At 41.9% G+C, this 24,659-nt stretch overlaps 1 long non-coding RNA gene across 1 annotated transcript; it reads right to left on the reverse strand.

Annotated features, from left to right (window-relative positions):
• Positions 1-7,887: 7,887 nt before the first annotated feature.
• On the reverse strand, positions 7,888-13,058 carry LOC121398955. The gene is made up of 7 exons (XR_005964652.1): positions 12,552-13,058; positions 11,845-12,026; positions 11,462-11,553; positions 11,302-11,363; positions 11,043-11,176; positions 9,814-9,995; positions 7,888-8,661 (listed from the first exon to the last, which is right to left on the reverse strand). It is a non-coding gene; the product is annotated as an uncharacterized LOC121398955 (long non-coding RNA).
• Between the last annotated feature and the right edge of the window lie 11,601 nt (positions 13,059-24,659).

Consider the following 24,659-nt stretch of genomic DNA (forward strand, 5'->3'; position numbering starts at 1 on the left):
CTCTGGCAAAACCTAAATTCTTTGAGATCTTCGGCATAACGGGAGAAGCAACACCATACACCCTCAACACTTGTTCTGGTCGTATAGAGACTTATGGCAGAAGAGCCACTGGATACCTTATCTCCTCCATTAAAGGGAACGTTCATATACCCTTGCCAACGTTAATTGAATGCGACCAGATACCCGATGAAAGAGATGAAATTCCTACTCCAGAAGCTGCATACCATCATTCCCACTTGAAACATCTAGCTAGTGAGATTCCTCCTATGGACATGAATGCTGACATCCTACTTTTGCTTGGGAGAGACATTCTGAGGGTCCACAAGGTGCGGCAACAATGCAATGGTTCTGACAACCCCCCATATGCACAGAGACTTGATCTAGGCTGGGTAATCGTGGGCGATGTATGTATAGATAAGAGCCACAAACCATCTCAAGTGAGCTCCTTTAAAACCTTTGTGCTCAAAAATGGTCGCACATCTCACTTTAAGCCATGTGTTCATCATTATGAGGTAAAGGAAAAGCTTTCTAACCTTCTAAAGGCACCAGACGTCGTTCCTACCCTCTATGACAACTTAGGAAAAACAGTGTTTTGTACAACACCAGAGGACAACACATTGGCCTTGTCCATTGATGACAAAGAGTTTATTAAAATAATGAAAAATGGATTCTTCAAAGATGCATCTAACCACTGGATTGCACCTTTACCTTTCCGTGCTGTAAGAGCCAGACTCCCTGACAACCGGGAACAGGCACTATCCAGATTCATGTCCTTGCAGCGTACGTTAAAGAACAAACCAGAAATGAAAACTCATTTTGTGGCCTTCATGGAAAAGATATTTCGCAATGATCATGCAGAGCCGGCTCCACCTTTACAAGAGCATGAAGAATGCTGGTACCTTCCCTCCTTTGGAGTGTATCACCCACGGAAACCAAACCAGATAAGGGTGGTATTTGACTCAAGTGCCAAACATAATGGCGTATCTCTGAATGACGTCCTTCTCACCGGTCCAAACCTGACCAATAATCTGGTAGGAGTACTCATGAGATTCAGAAAGGAGACAGTTGCCATTACCGCTGACATTGAACAAATGTTCCATTGCTTTATCGTACGACAAGATCACAGAAATTACCTCAGGTTTCTTTGGCACAGAGACAACGACACCAGCAAAGAAATGGTTGAATACCGCATGAAGGTGCACGTGTTTGGTAACAGTCCTTCACCTGCTGTTGCTACTTACGGCCTACGTAGGGCTGCCTCCGATGGTGAGTCGGAGTTTGGGGAAGATGCCAGAAACTTCGTTGAGCGAGACTTCTATGTGGATGACGCGCTCAAATCCTTGCCCACAGCAGAGGAAGCCATAGATCTGCTAAAAAGGACACAAGGTATGCTTTCAAAGTCTTGTCTAAGGTTACATAAAATAGCCTCTAACTGTGCTGCAGTAATGAAAGCCTTTCAGCCCAGTGATCATGCCGCAGAATTCAGAGACTTGAATCTAGGGATAGACAACCCACCCGTACAGAGAAGTCTGGGCCTGAGGTGGGATTTATCAAATGACTCCCTTGGATTTCAAGTTAACTGTGCAGATAAACCATTTACTAAACGGGGAGTTCTCTCAGTGGTGAACAGCCTATACGATCCCCTGGGATTTCTAGCACCTTTGACTGTACAAGGCAAATTCCTGTTAAGACAGTTCTCAGAGTCCATTTCAGACTGGGATGTTCCACTGCCCTCTGACAAACAACAAAAATGGGAGTTGTGGAAAGAATGCTTGCATGCACTAGACAGGATTCACATACCACGATGCTACACCCCAACATCCCTTTCTACAACTCAGAGGAAAGAAATCCACATCTTTTCAGATGCGTCAACTGAAGCCATTGCAGCCGTTGCTTATTTAAAGGTAATAGACTATTGCAATCAAGCGCATGTTGGATTTCTGTTTGGAAAGGCAAAATTAGCTCCAAAACCTGAGCACACCATTCCTAGACTCGAACTTTGTGGGACTGTGCTAGCCATAGAGATTGCTGACTTTATACAGCGTGAGCTGGATATTCATGTGGATGACATTCAATTTTACACAGACAGTAAGGTTGTCCTGGGTTACATATACAACCAGTCAAAACGCTTCTATGTCTATGTCAGTAACCGCATTGAAAGGATTAGAAGGTCCTCTAAACCTGAACAGTGGCACTATGTTCCATCTCATCTCAATCCCGCAGATTGCGCCACCAGACCGGCATCTGGTAGAGTCTCTGCAAATTCTTCTTGGTTAACAGGTCCAGAGTTTCTGCTGAACCAGAATGAAGAAACTCCTACTCAAGATGTCTTCAGTCTCCAAGACCCTCATGAAGATCCAGAGATTCGGCCTGAAGTTAGTACCCTTGTCACCAAGTCTGAAAAGAGGACTGGCTTGGGCTGTCATCGCTTTGAACGCTTCTCCAGATGGTCAAGACTCGTTCACACCATTGCAAGGTTAATCCATATTGTTCATTGTTTTCTTGCTAAGAAGCATAACACTGGATGTCGCAGCTGGCACATGTGCCATAAACCTCTCACAGCAGAAGATATTGTTCTAAGTGAATTGCTTGTGATACGTAATGTACAGCAGACTGCCTTTAGAATGGAACTGAAATGTATACATGACAAGCAAGATGTACCAAAAAGCAGTCCCATTGTCAACTTGAAACCAGTAATTGATGATCATGGCATGCTGAGAGTTGGTGGTCGCCTAAACAAGGCTAAGTTATTCCTGCCAATCACCATGTTACTACACTGCTGATACGACATTATCATGAAAGAATCCAACATCAAGGCCGACATTTTACTGAGGGCGCTTTAAGAGCCGCAGGTCTTTGGATAGTGGGAGCAAAAAGACAGATCGCTCATATAATTCACCATTGCATTAAATGTCGTAAAGCAAGAGGGAAACTGCAACATCAACAAATGTCTGATTTGCCAGTTGATAGGACAAGCACCGAACCACCGTTTACTTATGTTGGTCTGGATGTCTTCGGGCCATGGACAGTCACTGCACGTAGGACCAGAGGTGGTCATGCAGAAAGCAAGCGATGGGCAGTGTTGTTTACGTGCTTAAGTGTACGCACTATACATATTGAAGTAATAGTATCCATGGACGCTTCAAGCTTCATCAATGCTTTAAGACGATTCCTCGCCATCAGAGGACCAGTAAAGCAAATAAGATCTGACTGCGGTACCAACTTCATAGGTGCCTGCAGAGAGTTGCAAATTGACTCTAATCCAGTTCAAGACTACTTAGCCAATAATGGTTGTACATGGATCTTTAACCCCCCTCATGCCTCTCATATGGGCGGTTCATGGGAAAGAATGATAGGCATCACCCGCAGAATATTGGACTGTATGCTTATGAACTCAAACTTCTCAAGGCTCACCCATGAGACTTTGACTACCTTCCTAGCTGAGGTATCTGCTATTGTCAACTCAAGACCTCTTGTACCTGTATCTATGGATCCAGAATCCCCTGCCATTCTCACTCCAGCAACTCTTCTCACTCAGAAGTTTGGATCTGTTCCTAATCCACCTGAAGAGTCTTCTACTGGTAACCTATATCTGAAACAGTGGAAACACGTTCAACATCTGGCCAACTGTTTCTGGAGCAGGTGGAAAAAGGAGTACTTAACTCTTCTTCAAGCACGTAGGAAGTGGCAACAGGTCAAGCCAAACTTACAAATAGGAGATCTTGTTCTCATGAAAGACCAGAAGGTGGAAAGAAATTCCTGGCCCATGGGTCTCATCTCAAAAATCTTCGCCAGTGAAGACGGCAAGGTTCGCAAGGTGGGAGTGACCATCGCAAAACAAGGCGATCCCAAGTCCTTCATCAGGCCTGCATCCGAGATTGTTCTTCTCTTACCCGTTGAGGAATGACATTTACTTGAGGAACTTTTCTTCCATTCAGTCGTCCATCTCCTGACTATTCCTAGGAACCAGAAAACTCCAGACATTTTGACTGTTCCTGTCCATCATTTTCAGTTTAAGTGCTTTCTTTGTTTTGCCTTTGTCTTTCAGGTTCCAGTATTTGATTGAACATTCATGGACATTCATGTTTCCATATATATTGAAATCCTAGGATTTCAGACGGGGAGTGTGCTGTTCCAGCCTTTATTTCTTTCATTTAATTATAATTGGCTGTAACTGCATTATCTTATTATTACTGTTATGTAGTGCTGCCACCCTGTGGTCATTCTTATTATGTGCCTCTGAATGTATTATGTTAATTTCCATTGCTTTGCTCTCCTCCCTTTGTGACATCACATCCTGTCCCAGGGTCCTGTGTACTTCCTTTCTGTTACAGACATCATACCTGGTGAGAGCATTTCATTTTGACCTCTAATATTCTCCAGCATTACCCTAAGTTCCTGCATATGTTTTGCTCTAGGTAAATCAATAAATTACCAAAGCATCACCATTGTATTCTCCTCACTGGATTATCACATACAACTGGCACCCTATCTGGAAATATTAGTGAGTTCAGCTATCTACCATTGCTTGTACAGGGATTATCACTCACAACCAATCAGAGGATTTCTCTAACGTACATCTGTGGCAGAATAAAAGGCATAAGATTTTTCAACTATAGAAGTTTAAGATAATTGCACGTTGGCCCTAGCAGAATATATGTGTGCATTGGGAATATCTAGATTTAAGATTATAGGATATTGTAAACCATAATTCAGGCACTTCCCATGAAGTAGGAAGATATCAGCATGGAGGTTATTTCTCACCCTACTGCACTGAATGCACATCAACCGTACGAGACAGACACCCTATGGCTTCTATAGGATTTTTGGCTTCACGCCCAAGTAAACCCATCGGTGACATAGAAGCTGGCCATAGATGTGTAGATTTTATTCTAACAAACGATTGTTCCTTTCACTGTAACACTCTACAACTAACCATGTAGATTAAATAAGTCAGAGAAATAACAAATCAGATGATGGTCTGGCCATTAATTGACAGACAGCAATCGTACAAAAGTTATAACCTTCAAATAGTATTGACAGTCAGAGATAGAGTCATTAACTCATCTTTTCAATCCACTAATGGACCAATCACCATGGTAGAAAAATGTTGGGAAGATTATTCTTACTACACATGGGCGTAAGGATCTTCTTTTTGTACAACTATATCCTTGCGTCTATGGCCAGTTTAAGCCTCCAAGCACTAAAAGGTAGCACTCAGATACATAGCAAAATAGAAAGGTGCTTATTTGTTAAAAAAAAAAGGAGGCTTTATTTGCCCTGGACAAAATATACCCAGGGTCACTCCAAGGCATTCTCAAGGGAAATCCTTATTAGCCAGACCATGAAAGTGATAACAGTCAGTGATGTGGTTAAATGGATTTTTACATGTGAGCAAAAGTCAGATGCAAAAAGAGTTGGGGAGCAACAAAAAGTTCATGGGGGTGCCAAATAAGTGCTGTGTTTTGCTATCAGTAGACCCTATGTGGACGGACAGCCTACAGGAGCAGAACACCTGGTTTCTATGCAACTAAAACTTGCCTCCAAGCCAGGAGTTCAAAAATAAGCATCTACTTTGAGGCCACTGGCAGCAACGACGTTTTGGTGAGCAATATGTTACTCATGAATCACTGGCTGGGAATCGGGTCGCCACCCTTTCTGGAGCCAGAAAACGGGCAGGATGGATTACATCAGAGGTAGGGCGGGGTGGGACTAGTGACATTGGTGCGGGACTAAGGTTGCCACCTGGCGTGGCCTGTAAAAATGAAGGCTGATCCCAATGTTATTAATAGGGAAATAAGAAAGATATATAGGAAGGCCAGTATTTTTTTCCAGAAAAGGTGGCAACCCTGGGCGGGACTGATGACATAGCGATCGGCTGATCGACATGTAATTATTTTCAATGTCCTGTCTGGATTTCATAATTTGGAAATCCAGACAAGAAGCTTTCACCCAGACAGCCCTTCCAAATACTCGGCTATCCCATTACCAGTACCTGTTCTGACTTTGACTTTGACACTGGTATCTATCCTGACTACTGAATTGACTACATGACAGAATAGGAATCTCCACGCCTGAAGCCAATAAAACAAATGTTCCTGCCTTTCTGCCCCTACCCAGTGGTAAAATACACAATAGACAATAGAACTGCATCTTTTTTTTACGTAAAAACGGTGATGGCATTTGTGAAATTGTGTGCCCCAGAAAAGGGAATTAAATGAAAAATGTAATATAAGCTTCATTTCATGCAAAATCAGAAACTTTGTGATTATGAACAATTTAAAATTCTGTAATGATTTTAGTTATCTGTCTGTCTATATGCAGCTATGTGTTGGAGTTGGAAAAACTGTTTGCTCAATGTGTTGACCAGAGTATACAATATTAGCTCTTTGGGAACTTTTATATTTATAGTTATTGAAGTTATTTGAGCGACATCTGGTAGTGTGTGGATGTGTGTAGGAGGTACATTATCCCTTATAATAAATGATAGTCAGAGGGGCAAATTCACTAACCGGCATAAATTCGCCAGCGATGGATTTGCGCACAACACAACACTTTGCCAGTCGTAAATTCGCCTGGACAACGCTAATTCACGAAGATCCGAAGTTGCGCACTGGGTACCGAACGCTGGCGAAATTACGCCAGTGAAATTACGCTCAGCAGTTCGAAGTTATGCTAGCGTTGGCTAATTAGCATACAGCGTGCAGTTAAAGTACAATGGCCGTATATGCAGCAGCAAATACATTACACTACAGAAGGCCAGAGAACCTTAATAAAATTATATAAAGTTGTTATAATGAACTACACATGTGCCCACAGTATAGTTTAGGTGCCATATGTTAGCAAATGTAGGGGGGAAGGAGGGTACCCCAAAAAAAATTTACGATCTTTTTCAGTCTACCACCCTAAACGCCAGCGTTTTTCAACTTTTTTCTACTCTATTGCACTTCGCCTGGTCTGAGGTGGCGAAGGCAAGTCTGGCGATAGAGGTAACGGTCAGAAAAATCAAAAACTTAGTGAAATTGCGTAGTAACGCTCTTTCGCCAGACCGAAAATTCGCCTGGCGTCAGAGTGCAAAGTTGCGCCAGAGTCTATCTCCTTGGTGAAATTACGCCAGCGAAATTACGCAAGCTACCGTTGGTAAATTGGCAAAGTGCCGAAATTACGTCATGCTGGCAAATTTTCGCCAGCGTTAGCCACTTCGCCCTTTAGTAAATCTCCCCCAGAGTTTCCTGTATAACTCAGAATGCAGATTTGTGCCTTTATATGGTCACAGAACCCCTCAGTGACTTCTAATACAGTAGGGGGTACATTATCCCTTATAATACATGAGTGATACTCAGAGTTCCCTGTATAAATCAGCCTGCAGTCTTGTGCCTTTATAAGGTCACAGAACCCCTCAGTGACTACTAATATCCTTATAATTTACAGTAGGGGGTACATTATCCCTCATAATATGAGTGATACTCAGAGATCCCTGTAAAAGCCAAATGTTAGTAATTGATCCAGAAGGACTTTCATTGTCAGACTAACTGCCCTGTTTGCTCCACAGAGGCCTTCACTGCTCCTGGAAAGTACAGTCTGTATTAGTCAGCTTACTGCTGCCTCTTCTGACTCGACTGGAGGAGCACTGGGCTCAGAGAGAGACTGACATCTTGAGACCGCCACAATACCCCTTAATTGTAAAGACCAGCTCCACTGTAGAACAGCCATAAGGTGCTATTAAAGCCAAGTCTAATCACAAGTGCATATCCATCCAAATCACACACAAAGTCATAAATGAGCACAGATACACATTTCTTTTTCCCCTCAATATTTTACATCTATTTCCTCTCCCTCAGGTCCAAATGAAAGGACATAGCAGGCACTAAATGACAAAGAATAAGATTTTATTTATTGACACTGCATGTAAAACAGTTCTGGTCCTGGAACCAAATATGCAGCCTGTGTTGATTGCATGTGTAACAATTCTGCTTCTGGGACCTGACAATACTGAATTGATTATTTGGGTTGTTTATTAGGGCTTTGTGCCCCAGGCATCATGTCATTGGATTTCCAGGATGAATATTAAGAAGCGCCAGGAAAGACGTTAGAGTCGAGAGCATCAGGCAGGAGGTTAAAGGGCCACTGGTGGGGCTCCTAGACCTGATGCAGGGCTTCCTGGTTCTTCATTTGGGTTTTTGTTCTTCAACTGAGTAAAGTAGATATGGATACTAGGTTCAGTTATATATCCCTGATTCAACATCCCTTTCCAAATGCAAAGATCTGGTTACTCTACAAACTACAGACCTGTGGGAACTGTTCCCATAGAACTGAAGCTTTGAGGTCCCATTACTTCCACCTTGACATTGAGACTCATTAAATTAGACATGGTAAAAACTATTTTCCTTCAGTTGATTTTATATTGCAATGAATTCTTCTTTGATATCTCAACCAGACTCTCATACCTCAAATGAACCTGCTTAGATAATTGAGTTAAGCTCATCAGACTGCACAGGCTCTGTAGTTACCATGTGGCCAGCGACTTCACTGCTGCTCAGTGTTCTTAAAGGAGAAGCCTTGGAATTTCCTTTGCTTCTTTGATGTGATTGGATTTCCAAGGGATTTCTCTGAGTATATAACCTTAATGGTGTTGTCACATGTGCTTATTTTCTTTGTTTCCTAAAAATAAGATAAAACTTGGTTTAGAATTTGTCCACTTCCATAAAAGAATACATTCAGACCCAGCATCGGACTGGGGGGGGGTTCTGCATCAACTGACTCCCCTAGCCCATCCGCAAATCTGTTTTTGCCCACCACCCATCATTTTTTCCAGTGTCCTTGCGGCCCAGTCCGACCCTGTTCAGACCAAACAATCAAACATTGTTCTGTATCCCTTGTTATATGGTCATTCTTTTTTATCTGTTGGATGTCTCCCTATCACTTCCCCCAATGTCATTGTTTGGCTAGAAAGGCCCACCAGTCACATGAGTGCAGCTTGTGCAACCAATTTGTTTGTCATATTACCCACAGTCCATCCAATTGTCAGGAATTAGCCAGCTTTAATCCATGGTAGAATTGGCTTTTATTTGCCTATTAATCTTTAATGCTGAGTTTAATTATTTAGCTTATAAAGGGACAGCAATTTTATAGCATCAAGACCCACTGGAACCAATATTCAGTTCTGCTTTTGGAGGATAACTGGAGAGTGAGAGCCACGGAAAAAGCAAAATAATCTTGATATGAAAAGTGTTGTGATTCCACTGTTGCAAACGGCTATATAAATCTTTGGTATCGGGACACCCTGGTTATCTTATGTATTACAACCTACCTTGCATCTTATGTACCGTATGTCAGCCTACAATTGCTAGGGGTGAAAAAGCTGGAGATAAAAGTTTGTGCACTGGCTGTAGCCCAGATGGAGGGCTTTTATATGAAACTGTTAGCGAGTAAAGACTGAGGTATTTGGGAACTAATTGCATGGGCAGGTTGTGATAAACAACAAAGGATTTGAAGTATAATGGTCGCAACATATACAAAGTGGATGGAAAGTGTAGTCGCTGAACTCTAACTAGAGACGTATTAAAAAATCAATTGGTGCATAGAAACTAAATTTCTGAAATTGTGAAATTAAATATGTTATTTGAGCTGGGTAGACAGCAAGTAATTGGCCTAGGTGTCAATTAATACAATTGTGGGTAGTGTAGCATTTTGTCTGGAATTCTAGCATTTTGTTTTTGTCAGGTAGAGCAATCCTGATATCCACAGGTAGAAACGCAGAGGGCTAGTTAAGAGTCACTTATAAGACAACTTTCTATTCTTTATAATAGGCACCTTGTCAATTAAGGCCTCTGTATTCCAGCTGACATAGGCAGGAATCTTCGGAGTGTCCTCGAGTACTGAAAAGTGCCGTAGGAATCACCATTAAATAGGAAATATCCAGTCGCCATCTCATACGGTATTACCCCAAAGGCAAACCAGTCCACAGAGGCATTGTATGGTTTATTCTGCAGCATCTGATTAACAAAAGCCAGAAAATTTATTTTAGCAAGATATTTAGTCAGGTAACCATAGATACAGTCAATACTGTAGAAAGGGCCAATCAGAGCTTATACATCCATTTAAATACACATTTAGGGGGTTATTTATCAAGGCCAGAATTTATCTCAATATTGTCTGCTACAAACTCCGATCTAAGCCGCTCAGGTTTTTAACGCTTATTTATTATTACATTTTCCCGAAAATTAGCTTTGCGGTAAAAACTCAGATTTTCATGATTTTTTCGGAGGTTTCCCCCGATTTTCACGTTTTTTTTTCACCCGAAACCTCTGTTTTTTGCACCAAACCTCTGAAAACGTCGGGGTTTGGCATGAGACCCAGTGCACATCAATAAAATCATTGGGTCTGAGATGGCGGAATTTCAGATTCTGAGTTTATCAGCCTCTGGGTTTAATAAATTCGGAAAAATTCGTGATTTTTTTTAAAAAAAAAATCACGAATTTTTTGTGATTTTTGCATTCGGGGCTTAGTAAATAACCCCCTTACGGTATAGCTGAATTCCTTTATTCCTTTTGAGGGTGTTTACATTACTCCTTGATAGGAGCATTGATAGTTGGCAGTATAGGTTGGAGCAATGCCAAACAGCATCTGTATGTGGAGCAGAAATGTCCATACTGTATGTAGTAATAAAGGCATTCTAATAGATTTAAAATAATAATAAGCAATTATTTGCTTATTGAAACCAATAAGGTGTTAAGGCTCAGATGATCCTGGGACAGACAGGCCTGGATTTGTGGCAAGCCACAAAGGCCCGGGCCTAGGGCAGCAGAATAATAGGGGAGGCATACCACCCAGCCACTTACTGGGGAGCACATCACTCCGGTGCAGGCGCGCATGTGGGCTTGCACCAGAGGGGGGTATACAGGCGGGTGCTAGCACTGTGCAGCCGGGCACCAGGACCGCGCAACCTCGGGGCACCCGAATCCGGCCTTGGGGACTGGGGACAGAAGGACAATACATAGTGTTAGCCTATGACCATAGACATAAATAACTCCATCCCGTACCTCTGGGGCTATGTAGCCATCAGACCCTGCATATCCAGTTGCAGTTTTTCCTTCAAACATGCCTTCTAGTGCCAGTCCAAGCAATCTTTAGGTGCCCTTGGCTGTGCGTGATGATGTTCTGGGGCTTCAAATCTCTGTAGAGAGAGGGATCGTGAGAGCCATTGGTATTGTACATTTAGAGAGGATACAATGCATTGATAAATGTGCCCTGGTGTGACCAATCAAATTAATAAGGGGGAAGGGGGGTGCTGGAGCTTACGGATGAACAATGCCTTTTCAGTGTAAGATTTTTAGACCACAACTATTTCAGCAGCAAAGAATCTGAAGATAGAAAAACAAAGTTAAAATCACTATTTTTTCCTGCACACCAGTGAACAGAATTCTGTCTGCACATCTGCTTCTCTATTGCTAGAACTTACTGTATATCTCTTTCCTCCAGGGGTACAAGTCTATACAAAAATGTTGCCAGGTCTCCTCCAGGTAAGTATTCCATAACGAAGCACAAGAGTTTCTACGATAGAAATCAGAAACAGGGGCACAGGTTTCACATTAAAGATACAGAGTTCGTTGGGAATAGGATGGTCTGACTATCTTTTCTACAGTAATTGTTTATTGGCTTGTGTACAGCAGCTCTATATATTTCAACTCCCTGTTGAGCTTGACTACACCCCCTTCCCCAATATATACTGCTTGTTCATACATCCACTATGCCTATAAGTACTGTCTCCATTTGATTGAGAGAATTTGGTCTGTCTTGCAAAACAAGAGCACTTGGATGTGTGTACTATGTCAGCCTCACTACCTTAGAACATATGAAAGCAGACAAATCATTCCCGCGGTCTGGAATGCTCCATAAGCGCACGTGAGGAAGGGGTCGTTTTTTGCTCCTTGCAGCACCTGAAAACTGTTTGTGTTTTTTGCATTTTTTAACATTCTCCTTTTTTCCACCAATCCCTGGGTGGTGCAGTCTTTTGCCAGCAGTACCTGAAATAGATGTAAAGAACCCAGGCCATTAGGTTAGGACAGTGATTCCCAACCAGTGGCTCATGAGCAACATGTTGCTCCCCAACCCCTTTGATGTTGCTCCCAGTGGCCTCAAAGTAGGTGCTTATTTTTGAATTCCAGACTTGAAGGCAAGTTTTAGTTGCATTAAAACCAATTGTACTGCTAAATGGAGCCTCCTGTAATTTTCCAGTTCACATAGGTGCTACCAGGTAGCCAATGAAAGCTCTTAATGGGCACCCCAGGAACTTTTTTCATGTTTGTGTTGCACTTCTTAGATTTGAATGTGGCTCATGGGTACAAAAGGTTGGGGACCTCTGGGTTAGGACCTCAGTCACATGTAGGAAAAGGAATAATAGAATGGGATGCACCATGGACAGTATAAGCCATAAAGGACAGCCTTTTTAATGGCATTAACCCCACAAGCTCACAGAACTGTAACAGGACAATGTGTATAAAGAAATTGGCAAAAAAGCCTATAATGGACTTAGGAAAAACATCACTTACCTTGGCAAAGCCTCCAGTGCCCAGTTCTTTAAGGAATGAAAACCTTTCTATGGACAGGCGGGAGGGGAGTCTTCCTCTGTTGGATTGAAATAGTATATTGCTGGGTTAGCTTCATAGAGAAGAAATAGTGTCTCTGCAGTTTACCTGATGCATAGGTAATAGTGATGTCCGGGTCTGGTAAAACCCGACCCACACCCGGCCTCCCTCCACAAATGCCCACCCGAGCCCAACTTCCGGGTTCCTTTATAGACCCGCGCCGCCAATGATGTCACCAAAGGGGCCGGGCGAGCAGGAGCATGGTTATAAAACCAGAACCCAGAAGTCGGAAGCTGGCAGTGTAAGGTGGAGAGCGGGGAGAGCAGTAGGAAGAACTCAACACGGACTTGGCACCTGCAAATTGGGGTGCAAGGTTGGCCCAAACTTGACTAACCCGCGGGCCGGCCCGCACATCACTAATTGGTAACAATAAAAGAAAGTTGTACAACAGCAGGGTTAAGTAGTCAGTGGCGCTAGTGCCCAGTCTTTGCAGCTTCAGTGAAATGAGGGGGAAGTTATAGAGGTTTGCACTGACTTTGCCTTAGTGCCACTGGGTAAATAACCATGTTACTCCCTGTCTCTCAGTTTCACGTATACTGTTATGTAACGGTTCTGGAAGTTGTTGTTATATTTATATAACATTGTAAAGAAGAACTAAGGGTGCAAAAGTCTAAAAAAAACAAGTCTCGGGTCCCCAGCTGTGGTTAAACTGCAATACCCAGAATGCCTCAGACCTTGTCTGCTGAACGACAACCCCACCAGGACAGAGTCTTCATAGTGAATGCATTACTTATTATGCCATATGATACTGTATAAAAATACAGAGACAACCCGTCTCAAGCTCATGTTCAACGAACACCAAAGACAGTTTGTGTCTGTCGAACATGAGTTGGAAACTGAGGAGAGCAAAGGATTGTAGCTAAATTCTAAATGCCATGGATAATTCAACTTGAAGATCACTTTTACTATAATGAAAGCAAAATCATTTTAAGACACTTTGTTAGTTTTCCCTTTGTGTTTTTAATGATATTTATGCAGATCTTCTGTCTGCCATTTAATGGAATATCCTTTTGCTGGGCTCATTGACCCTAGCAACCAAGAAAATGTATCCACACAATTAATCTAAGAGTAACTGCAGATCCCAAAGTAGGTGGAAAGAGTGTTCTGTTAATTCACATTAAACCCTGAATACCCTGCTCATCTGAGGTGCATGGAATTCCCAGTCTGCTAGGGATTTGTTCCTGGCTCTTGTTGCTCAACTTCAATATTTTCCTTTCTCCCTCATTGACTTCTGACCTGCTGCGTTTTCTTGCTTGGTTGCAAGATCCTTCATGACTTGTGATAGGAGTTAGTGCAGCCATATATTTGATGGCCACTACCAAAAGCATTCTGATATTAATATAAATAATGTTGATTCTTGGACTTAACTGGATTGATTTCCATTTTGGAGTCAGAAAGTCATTTCACTCCCTTCTGTGTCAAACTGGAAATGGTTTCAGTTGGGCTTTTCTGCTTTGATGGCCTAGAGCGGGGGTCCCCAGCTTTTTATTACCCATGAGCCACATTCATTCACATTGGGGAGCAACACAAGCTTCTGTATTTGGCAGTACCCCTGTTTTTATGCAACTAAAACTTGCCTCCAAACCAGGAATTCCAAAACAATCACCTGTTTTGAGGTCACTGGGAGCAATAACAAGGGGTTAATGAGCAACATGTTGCTAACGAGTCATTGGTTGGGAATCACTGGGCTAGAGGCTTATTAATTACAACAAACTGGTTAAAGGGATACTGTCATGGGAACAAATTTTTTTTCAAAATGAATCAGTTAATAGTGCTGCTCCAGCAGAATTCTGCACTGAAATCCATTTCTCAAAAGAGCAAACAGATTTTTTTATATTCAATTTTGAAATCTGACATGGGGCTAGACATATTGTCAATTTCCCAGCTGCCCAAGTCATGTGACTTGTGCTCTGATAAACTTCAATTACTCTTTACTGCTGTACTGCAAGTTGGAGTGATATCACCCCTCCCTTTTCCCCCCCAGCAGCCAAACAAAAGAACAATGGGAAGGTAACCAGATAACAGCTCCCTAACACAAGATAACAGCTGCCTGGTAGATCTAAGGACAACACTCAATAGTAAAAACCCATGTCCCAATGAGACACATTCAGTTACATTGAGAAGGAAAAACAGCAGCCTGCCAGAAAGCATTTCTCGCCTGAAGTGCAGGCACAAGTCACATGACCAGGGGCAGCTGGGAAATTGACAAAATGTCTAGCCCCATGTCAGATTTCAAAATTGAATATAAAAAAAATCTGTTTGCTCTTTTGAGAAATGGATTTCAGTGCAGAATTCTGCTGGAACAGCGCTATTAACTGATGTGTTTTGAAAAAATTATTTTTTCCCATGACAGTATCCCTTTAATGTTAATATATCTGCTCCTTTTGTCATCCTACTGCTATGCGGGATACTGCTGTTGTTTGACTTTAGAGGTTAAAGATATGAGGCCCCCCCCGCCTACCGTGCTCATTTACAGCGACACTAGAACTTTACAGCAGATCCTATTATTGTCAGGGCCCCCCTTCTGCTGTATGATAGTTACAACACTGGCAGTGCCTATAGGTATATATATGCTCAATGTTGTACCACTTAAATTGCATGTGTGATGGCACCTTCATGTTCCACCATGTTCAGGCACAGTTGCACCAACTGACACACACTCTCAATGGTGACGAAGTTTTAGCCTACCTCCCTCTGCCTATGTCAAATTGATTTGGCATCCTGAAGGGACCAAAGGGGTAGAACTTGAGGGATCATAGAAATTTTAATGAACTGCGTCTTGGGGGCAGATTTACTAAAGGGAGAAGTGACTAATGCTGATGAAAATTCGCCAGAGTTATGTCTGTCAGGCACTTCGCCGATTTACTAACGGGCGCAGGAGTAACTTCACTAGCGAAAGAGACAAACGCTAACGATCATTCGCACTCTTATCGCCAGGCGAATTTTCGATACGGCGAATGGACGTTAGCGTTTTTTCCTTTTTTCTGAGTGATCACCCATACATTTTCTAACATATGGCACATAAACTATACATTGGGCTCATGTGTAGGGCAATATAACAACTCTATTTTCTTTATTAAGGTTCCCTGGACTTGTGTAATGTAATGTATTTGCTGCAACATATACATCCATGTAACTTTATCATTTGCTGCCATTTGCAATTTAGCCAACGCTAGCGCATCTTTGCTTTGATTGCTGAAGTAACATTGGAAAATTCACCAGTGTTCAGCACCCTGGACGCAGCTTCGCAAATTAGTGTTGTTCTAGCGAATTTACACCTGGCAAAGTGTTGCGATGGCTGCGAAGCTGTCGCTGGGCAATTTTTGCCAGTTAGTAAATTTGCCCCTTGAGGTTGTTGTCATGGTTAAGTCGTCCAGTAGGTAAAAGCAGCTTCCAGTTCTTCTGGTTATCCTTCAAACTTCGAAGTAACTGAATATGGCTGCCTGTGTCAAGAAGTTGGACAATGCTGTTCTAAATAACAACAGCTGATTTAGTAGTGTGGTTGCTACATTTCTGATCTCTATTAGAATCAGCAGATGTCATGGGGTAAATTTACTTACCTCCGAAAATCCGCCAGCGCTGGCTTTGCGCACATTGCAACACTTCGCCAGGCGTAAATTTGCCTGGACAACGCTAATTCACGAAGATCCAAAGTTGCGCACAGGGTACCGAACGCTTGCGAATTTGCGCTAGCGATAATACGATCAGTTCGAAGTTAGCGTTGGCTAATTAGCATACGGCGGGAAGTTAAAGTACAACGGACGTATATGTTGCAGCAAATACATTACACTACACAAGCCCAGGGAACCAAAATAAAATAGAGTTGTCATATTGCCCTACATATGAGCCCACTGTATAGTTTATGTGCCATGTTAGGAAATGTAGGGGGGAAGCCAGGTACCCTAAAAAAAATGCAGGCTATCACCCTGAAAAAAGGAAAAGACGTCAGCATTTTTTGGAACAAAATTTCAAGTAAATCCTATCTACTCCATTGCACTTCGCCTGGTCTGAGGTGGCGAAGGCAAGACTGGCAATAGAGGTAACGGTCAGTAAACGTAGTGAATTTGCATAGTAACGCTCTTTTGCCAGAGAGTAAATTCGCCTGCCATTAGAGTGCGAAGTTGTGCCAGAGTCTATCTCCTTCGCTAGCGATTTACGCCAGCAACCGTTAGTAAATTGGTGAAGTTCCGAAATGACGTCACGCTGGCGAAATTTCCCCAGCGTAAGCCACTTTGCCCTTTAGTAAATTTGCCCCCATGTCTCTACATGCAGGATTTATGCAAAATACAGTTATTTTGTTTACTGGAATCAGTTATTTGAATGAGCTCTAATACATCTGCTAGGAAAGATACAGGTACTATATATATATATATATATATATATATATATATATATATATATATATATATATATATATATATATATATATATATAATATTGGATCTAACTGTCAATGAATATCTGACACCCAACTCAACTCAAAAATGATGCAGAATTTTTAATTTATTGTATTTAGAAAGTTGAACTGAAGAAGCTGCTCGGATGAGTGAAGAAATGTCTACTCTTCAATGACTACACAGCAAGTCCAGTTGTTTTAGAATTACTTTTACTAGATGTTTACTGCTTTGTTTTCCTTCCGCTACTAGCGGTAACATTTTACCCAACAGCTCCACCTGCTGGACAAAAAAAAGTCTCACATTACTGAATGGCAACTATTGCATATGTGGAAATCTTGTTGGCTTCCAGAAGAGAAGCTGTAATTCCTGCTGGAAGTAGTTTGGCAGGTAGGTCAGACTGAGCGGATTAAGGAGGGAAAAGGAAAAAATGTGAGTTCTTAAAAGAAATGGAAACCCTCAAAATAAATATAAAAATGCTCAGGTCAAGCACTTTTGCTATTTAGTTCCCTCCCTCCCCCTAGCTCTCAAGATATTAGCAATGTTTATACTGCTAAAATAATGAATATGAGGCAACCGCTGGTCATTTCAGCCAATCGGCCATTTTTTCTTTCAAAACCTGTTGGTGTCCCGACAATTGCTCTTCTATGACATGTTACATATGGTGTCAGAAGCTGGAGCCACACTCCTGATGTTTTGACAGAGGTCATAGTCACATATTCCTTAACAAAAGAAAAAAACATGCTATAAATGACTTTGATGCCTTTGATGCTCTTTGTGGTTTCAGAAGTCCCACAAGTCTCCACACACTTTTCCCTATATGAGCTGCTATATGGGAGATACATGTGGTAATGAATCTGTTAAAGGAGTCTTTTAAAAAACAACCTCGCCCTTCTAAAAATGTTGTTTAGTGAGTCATTTGGATATGTTTAATCACTTTTCCAGAGAAAATACAGTCAGAACAACACTGGAAACATTTCAATCAGGTGATAAATCTTATGACTCCTCCCTTCTTCAGAGAGCAAGCTCTTGCCAGGGTCCCTTTAAAGTGCTGCACAGGGCAGTTATTATGGTTAAAATTATTATTGACACGTATTGATAAAGTGCCAATGTATTCCATAGTGGTGTCTAATAAATGAGTGTATACACTGAACATACAGGGCCGGGCCTAGGGCGGTGAAATTTTACGGGAGTCATACCGTCTAACCACATTAGAAACCCAAATCCAGTCCTGGGGCAGGCTCTTGTGGGCCCCCCGCTGACAAAGACCCAGTCCATGTCGCAATCTGCTGCCCTGACCTCCTTCTCCTCCCCAGGGGGCGGGGAGGCAGCTGGAGGAGGGTTGCCATATTGGTGGGGCCCGTAGTGGGTTTTGTGCAAGGGGCGGGAGGTGTGGGGGGCCTAAGGCAGCAGCCCCAGGCCCCCTAGTCTGACCCTAAACATACAGATTAATAGGGATGTCGCGGACTGTTCGCCGGCGAACTTGTTCGCGCGAACATCGACCGTTCGCGTCCGCCGAATGTTCGCGAACGTAACGCAACGTTCGGCAATTTGGGTTCGCCTTAGCTGGCGCTTTTTTTTGCCATTTCTCCCCCAGACCAGCAGATACATGGCAGCCAATCAGGAAGCTCTCCCTCCTGGACCACCCCCACACCCCCTGGACCACTCCCCTTCCATATATAAACTGAAGCCCTGCAGCGTTTTTTCATTCTGCCTGTGTGTGCTTGGAAGAGCTAGTGTAGGGAGAGAGCTGTTAGTGATTTGAGGGACAGTTGATAGTAACTTTGCTGGCTAGTAATCTACTTGATACTGCTCTGTATTGTAGGGACAGAACTCTGCAGGGATTTGAGGGACATTTTAGGTTAGGTAGCTTTGCTGGCTAGTAATCTACCTTCTACTGCAGTGCTCTGTATGTAGCTGCTGTGGGCTGGGCAGCTGTCTGTCCTGCTGCTGATCTCTCATCTGCATCTGTTCTTCAAACCACTGCCACCTAGCTGTATGAGCTTTTTCACATTCTGTCTAAATATCAATAATAATACCGTCTCCAGAAACACCACCTGAGTGACGTAGTGTGATTTCTGCCCTTTACAGCACAAAACGCAGCGCTGTGTCAACAATGGATTTTTTAGAAACATATTTGCCCTTGATCCCCCTCTGGCATGCCACTGTCCAGGTCGTTGCACCCTTTAAACAACTTTAAAATCATTTTTCTGGCCAGAAATGTCTTTTCTAGCTTTTAAAATTCGCCTTCCCATTGAAGTCTATGGGGTTCGCAACGTTCGCGAACCGTTCGCATTTTTGTCTGGACGTTCGCGAACATGTTCGCGAACATTTTTTCCGACGTTCGCTACATCCCTACAGATTAATTACCAAATAAAAATTGCCAATAAACAATACAAAACTTTAAGAGCACCCTGCTCAAAAAATCTTAACCTGAGAAGTAGATTATGAAACCAGATTCCAGAGATTGATCAGATCTATTACATCAGGGGTGCCCAAAAGATAGATCAGGATCTACCAGTAGACCTTTAGCTGGTGATCAGTAGATCTCAAGACACTGCTTGTTCATTTCATCCTCCTGTTTTATTCAGATATTTTTTATGTTAAGGTTACATAAGAAATAGTTTTGTTAAATATAGCTATATAAATTCTCTAATAAATGAATATAATATTTAATATATTCCACGGAACAGAATTCTAACAATGCTTTTATGGATGTAGATCATAATGGGACAACATCACTAAAAGTAGACCTTGCATTAGTAAAGTATGGGCACTCCTGTATTACATTAACCTTTTAAAGCCTTGTACAGTTGAGGGCGCCATGTTTATTTATTCTGTCCCAGATAACGCAGATGTGGGACTCCATTTCTCACTGGTAAAGGTGCTGGGAGTCCCGAGTAGCTATGGCTCAGAAGCAGCTCACTGTAACACACTGGGAGAATCTACTGACTTGAACTTCCCAGTTTACAGATACATTTTCAATTTTATGACACATCTAGTAAAAAGTATCCATGAGTGAAAGTAGGATCTCACCCGTATCAGATTTTGTGAGGAAGGGGTTAGTAGAAATGCTTTAGTTAAGGGTTCTAATGAATCTAACAGTGACTGCTGTAGCCCCTGAGTCCTGGCCCCTAAACCAGATGGGTCAATAATTGTGTGCAGCCCTCCCTCTACCTGATTTCTACTTTACTCTCTAATATCTCTTTGTTTTAGCACTCCACTCACTCACTCATTTGTCTTAAAGGGTACCTTAGCTGCTACACAACCTAGATATAAGGAACATCATTTATAACCTACTTCATTATTACACCAGTTCCCCTTTAACACCACATCCAAGAGGGCTGAAAGTTTGGACAATTTCCCAATCATTTTTGAGAAATATATAAATACCCTACAATCATCTGTCATTTATTTTTATCTAAAGGTTATAAGCTTGGGCGTGGCCTTTTGACATTGGGTGTGGTTTAGTAGAATTCCTGTGCTGTGCCTTGCGTCCTCCTTTTGAAATGTAGAAATCTGGGTGCTCTATTATTAATCTGTAAGAGAGGCATTAAAAGAAAGACATGAACTGTTTATACATATGATACAGGTATGGGATCTATTATCCAAAAATCCCCACACCATGGCATTGCTATTGGCCGTAGGTTTATGCATTTGCCTTATCATTAGACAGTACTTTGTACTTGATGGTAACAAAGCTAAGAGGATTCCATAACAAAGGAGTAGTTCACTTGTAATGTAATTTCTAGTATGTTATAGAGTACCCTATTCTTAGCAACTTTTCAATTTGTCTTCATTTTATATATTTCTTTTTTATGTATTTGCCTTCTTCTGCTACTTTCCAGTTTTCAAATGGGGTGGTCACTGACGCCGACAGCCAAACAACTGTTCCTCTATAAAAGCCACAATTTTATAGTTATTGTTACTTTCTATTCAGGCCCTCACCTATTTATCTTCCAGTCACTTATTCCCACCATTGCCTAATTTCTAGGGCAAATTGGACCATGGCAATAGCTGCTGAAATCCCAAACTGGAAAGCTGCTGAACAGAAAAAATAATTTGGTCTTAAAATATCACTGTCTACACGATACAAAAGGTTGACAAATGAACCGTCTTTTTTTACATTTTGCTTTGGGTACAGCGATCTCAAGCATTCTGAGTAATAGCATCTGCGTATTTGTTTACTTTAAAGGGATACTGTCGTGGAAAATTTTTTTTTTTACAAAATGTATCAGTTAATAGTGCTACTACAGCAGAATCCTGCATTGAAATCCGTTTTTCAAAACAAGAAAAGGATTTTTTTATATCTAATTTTAAAATTTGCTATGGGGCTAGACGTTTTGACATTTCCCAGCTGCCCTCAGGTCATGTGACTTGTGCTCTGATAAACTTCAGTCACACTTTACTGCTGCACTGCAAGTTGGAGTGATGTCATTACCCCTCCCTCCTACAAGCTGCTGTAATGTAAATAGAGCCTTGTCTGCTGAGCCTGTCAATTGAACAATAGGCAGGAATCAAGATAAGCTCTCACTGACACCACTTCAGAAGGACTGAAATAAGATAGTCCTGTGATCACTGCCCCCACTTACGTTTCAAAAATATATATATATTCACACACACAATTCATTTTGGGCACTGGAAAAAATATTTTATATAGATAGTTTATTATATTTGTTTACACAAACATGAATGGCAGAAACACAGGAGTACACTGCCAGGACTGATGACAGGGAATAGAGAAAAAGGATAAAATAAGGAGGACATACTTGAAAACCAGGAAAACTTAGGAGGAAGTCTAGGAAGGGTTAAAATAGCTCAGGAGAAAGGAGGCAGGAAGTAGTTAATGAAAAAAGAAGTATTGCAGGCAGGAAAGGAGCGCAGTGTGTGTGAGGTGGATAGCAGAGGGAACTCACAGCTCCTTTACCTCATCTAGTAACCAGTAAAACTAACTAGGAAGGCAGCAAGGAGAGAAAGTTCCCCCCTCCAAAGGAAAGCAGAGAACAAACTTACAGAACTGCAGGAGCTTTGATAGTGTCTGTGGGAGGAGGGGCTGTTAGTGCAGCTGTAGAGCAGGACGTAGGAAAGAGAAAGTAATTGGTTCCCTGCAAACCATGTGACCTCTCTCCTCCAAACATCACACGCATGGGCAGAGAGGGGAGGGGGAGTGTAGAGCTGGATTCTCATGTTGTAGTGCGACCTGGCTTTTCATTACAGAGTGGCTGCCTCCAAGCACACAGGTAATGCTGTGCCTGCTGTTAGAGCAGCACAGGATGAATGTGTAATGAGCAAAAATGGAAGCCCCCATGACAAAATACATACTAAAATAACTTATTCATGGATTTGTGGATTAACATTTTATTTGCCAGACAGTGTTTATGGATGTGTGTTTTTTATAAAAATGCAAAAAAAAAAAAAAGTTTAAAATGACGACAGATTCCCTTTAAGCTCCTTCTGATCCTCTCTTTGCATGGATTCTATACTGATACAAGTGTGAAAACTAAGACTTTTTTTCACAGTAGGCAGCAAATGGCAAATAATGCAATTGGAAGATCAGGATGAAAGCAAACAATAAGAAAATAGATTTCAGTGAAGAAAAGTGACTCCTATATAGAGAGGAAACCACTGGGAGCAGTCAGAGGGAACCTGCTTTATCCCTGGGGTGCCAGCACAGAGACATCATGCATCACAGTTACAATGGAATCGACAAATACAGGTAGGAAAAATTCTATATTCATGTATAATCACCAATACTGAAACTGGAGCAACCAGTAGGGGTCCAGGGTCCCAACTAGGGGCACTAGTTTAGGGCAAACCCATTTTGAAGAAAAAAGGGAGGGTGCAATTGCATAACAAAAAGTTTAAAGCATTGAAGTATCAATAACTACTGCTGCTTGTTTGTCCTCGCCTTCCTTATATAAGTTGTGCGATGTTTGTAAGTAGCACTGCCAGAGAGCAGGTAATTGGATAATATTAGCATGCACAGATTGCCACCATACTTGCTTTGGCTGCCAATGATCCTTGACCTGGCTCTGGGTTTTCTCTGGGCTTGGAACTGCACTCGCACCAAATAATTGCTTCCATGTCCCATGCTTCAGTATCTGGCTCTTATCTGGGATTTATACACTCGTATTTTTATAGTACAGCCGGTACAGGAAAATGTACAATCAAGGCAAAGATGAGTTTTGGGTTCAAGGAACTAAAAAAAAAAAAGTTGCATGCAAAAAAATATGAAAAATATGAAATTTAAAATTGAGGTTCATTCAGTGGGCAGTTACTGGGCGATTATTTCGAAATATATTTACATAGCAATAAGTAGTGCATGTTATAAGCTGATGTATACTCTACAGGATTACTCAGTGCAAATACACAGGTTTTTGTGCTCTAATCATTAGTTCTGCTCTGCTGTATACACAAAGTAATTTACCATGAGCAGAAAACAATGCTTGGTGCCACTCTAAGCCATATTTGTTGAAAGAGGAGAACACAATTGGAAAGTATTATTTTCACACATCAGTTATATTAAGTATCATGAGGAGGGGTGCAGAAACTGTGCCAGCAAAGAGCAAGCCTGATGCACCTTCCCAAACAGGGGTTATTTAGCAGATGCAGCGCAGAATGTAAAGTGCAAAAAATGTCCACAATTCCCCATGTTTTTCTTTGTGCCCTGCTCATAGAATTGCTGCAGGCTTCTGTAATCATTCACACATGCAAGTTAGGCACAGTCCACAAGGGGGCACTGTATTTACTCGCCTGCCCTACAGCAAGTGGTAAGAACAGGGCTGCTTTGCACCTGCCATTGCTACGGTCTGTTCGACTTTTTTCTTTAACGCAAGGTCCAGAGAGCCAACGGACTGTGGACAGAAGTGCTTTTTTAATATACACTATAGGTTGTGCTTTTGTGCTCTTACACTTTTGTCTGTGGTCTGGGTAACTTACTAACATGATGTGTGTATAATTATGATATTTACAGAAAGGGTCTATTTGAGAAGGAACTAGTCAGTGGTGCATAACTACAGAGGAAGCAGACTCCGCAGGAGCTGGGTTCTGTTCCATTGCAGGGAGGGCCATTTTTGAATGTCCTGGGTGCAGGTGCCCCCCAGTTTTACACAGATGAAGTGGGGGCCTGGAAAAAATTGTGGGGGGCACTGGCCCCCAATCTTATATTACTGGAGACTGTGTCTGCTGATACAGTAGACCAAGGACATGTGGACACACCAGCCATATCCCTCTTTTATATTGGATCAATGTCCCACTGGGCCTTTTAGGGCCACCCAGATACCCCCTGCATTTATGACCCACCTGTCTACGCCCAACGACTCTTTCCAAGGTTAAGTTAAGTTGTAAGGAGGAAGCAACAATGCAGGCAGAGGAGTTCAAAATGTGGTTTCCAAAGGGTAAAGAGGCTTAAAGTTGAGATTAAGGCAAATGTCAGGGCAGACAGCAAACAGCAAAGTCAGGAATAGAGCAGAAGGGTCAAGAAAAAGTGAATCAATTTAAGATTCAAATTTAGATGTACCCAATAAGACCTATATTTTGGCATTTAACTTGGGTCTACGGCATCTTTTTATTTAAAATTTTCACTCCAAAACAAGACATGATGATGCCACTATGTGGT

The sequence above is a fragment of the Xenopus laevis genome, chromosome 9_10S (assembly GCF_017654675.1).
Source record: "Xenopus laevis strain J_2021 chromosome 9_10S, Xenopus_laevis_v10.1, whole genome shotgun sequence".
In the NCBI taxonomy this organism is placed as follows: Eukaryota; Metazoa; Chordata; class Amphibia; order Anura; family Pipidae; genus Xenopus; species Xenopus laevis.